The sequence below is a fragment of the Ptychodera flava genome, chromosome 19, assembly GCF_041260155.1.
Source record: "Ptychodera flava strain L36383 chromosome 19, AS_Pfla_20210202, whole genome shotgun sequence".
Taxonomy (NCBI): domain Eukaryota; kingdom Metazoa; phylum Hemichordata; class Enteropneusta; family Ptychoderidae; genus Ptychodera; species Ptychodera flava.
Window position 1 is genome coordinate 9,662,154 of NC_091946.1, and position 2,127 is coordinate 9,664,280.

Sequence of the window (2,127 nt, forward strand, 5' to 3'; positions counted from 1 at the left end):
ACATGATATGAAGGCGCTGGCAAGTTTTTTTGAGCGTGACCCTCGCTCCATGACCAATGATTGCATCCGGAAAAAGTATCACTCTTTTAGTGTTCGTGATCGCGAAAAGCTCATTTTTGAAGGTAAGTGACAAAGATATTCATTGTATTGTAAGCTTATGGGGTTAATGATCTAGCCAAGGGGGTACGCTGCTCACCAGTATGGACGCATACTATGGAGTATGGGTCCCACATGAGCGTCCAAATGTAAAATGGCAGCCCGTCCCACAACTGCCAATACATCCAGGGCTAGACGGTGGCAAGATCATTAACCCCATAAGCTTACAATACAATGAATAACTTTGTCACTTACCTTCGAAATCAATGAGCTTTACGCGATCACGAACACTGAAAGAGTGATACTTTTTCCGGATGCAATTCATGGGTCATAGAGCGAGGGTCACGCTCAAAAAAAACTTGCCAGCGCCCTCATGTGTTGTGACAATCACTGACTGCGACGCCCATCTAAGAGAGAAATAATTGAATGCGACGCAGACTTTGAATGCGGAGACATATGTGAGAGAAAAAAAATTGAATGCGACGCAGACTTTGAATGCGGAGACATAAAATTATGTTGGAGAAAAAAAATTGAATGCGACGCAGACTTTGAATGCGGAGACATATGTGAGAGAAAAAACATTGAATGCGACGCAGACTTTGAATGCGGAGATAATAATGTGAGAGAAACAAATGAATGCGACGCAGACTTTGAATGCGGAGACATAAAATTATGTGAGAGAATAAAAATTTAATGCGACGCAGACTTTAAATGCGGAGACATATGTGAGAGAAAAAAAATTGAATGCGACGCAGACTTTAAATGCGGAGACATATGTGAGAGAAAAAACATTGAATGCGACGCAGACTTTGAATGCGGAGACATAAAATTATGTGAGAGAAAAAAAAATGAATGCGACGCAGACTTTGAATGCGGAGACATATGTGAGAGAAAAAACATTGAATGCGACGCAGACTTTGAATGCGGAGACATAAGAGAGAAAAAAAATTGAATGCGACGCAGACTTTGGATGCGGAGACATATGTGAGAGAAAAAAAATTGAATGCGACGCAGACTTTGAATGCGGAGACATATGTGAGAGAAAAACAATTGAATGCGACGCAGACTTTAAATGCGGAGAACAGGTAGTTTTGGGCCACCGTACGTACTACTGCGATAAAGCATTAACTTGCAAAGTTTAGAAGACTACGACGTTTATGATGCGATGCGGACCACAAATCCTTAATGCATATTACACTCAACGCTGAAATTTCATGAATTTCAGTACTTATTCTCAAGGGGTAAGATTTTACCGTGGCGCTTTTACAACTTTAACCAACACTTTGAAATCCAATGCAGCTGTCAACGTCTCTTGCCCACGCCTCAATGTATGTCACTGTGGTACCGTATTCAAAAATTATATACCGCTTTCATGAAATAGTTGGTAAGCGGGCTTGTGGCGCAACGGATAACGCGTCTGACTACGGATCAGAAGAATCCAGGTTCGAATCCTGGCAAGCTCGAAAACGCTCACCCTTTTGACAAAAATCGCAATATTTCTCAAATGAAATTACATGGAGTCACCGATTTCAGGCGGCTTTCTCCATTCATCCCTACAGGAAGGTTCAGGCAACCAGGAGTAAGTTGGAAAAACCAATGTTTCAGTACGAATTCACGTTTATTTTCTTCACACAGTTTAGAATGTTGTGTTCACTCACAGTCCCTCGTGGGATATTCAGCTCTGGGACAATTCGCCCCATAGGCGAGGGTTGTTTCTCGCTTATGTGCACTCGTCTATTTGGCGAATAGTCCCAGAGCTGAATAGCCCACGAGGGACTGTGGTTCACTGTCCTATTGTCTTCCCATACAAACTTCTGAAATAGTTATGCTATTATCACTGACTCACATTGTTCAATACTACATAGGTCATGGACAAGAATTGATCTGCTTACAGTGTAAGTGCTATTACATTATTTGCTGTAGGTTAGATCCCCTGGTCACGTTTACTTGAATCACGTTCAATGGTACCGTATTTCCATGTGACGTATGCCCTTGTTTGTACAGGAACGAAGGACGCGATGCCCGGGGTTG

At 42.2% G+C, this 2,127-nt stretch overlaps 1 non-coding gene across 1 annotated transcript; it reads left to right on the forward strand.

Annotated features, from left to right (window-relative positions):
* Nucleotides 1-1,486: 1,486 nt before the first annotated feature.
* On the forward strand, nucleotides 1,487-1,559 carry Trnar-acg (transfer RNA arginine (anticodon ACG)). The gene has a single exon. It is a non-coding gene; the product is annotated as a tRNA-Arg (tRNA).
* Nucleotides 1,560-2,127: the final 568 nt, after the last annotated feature.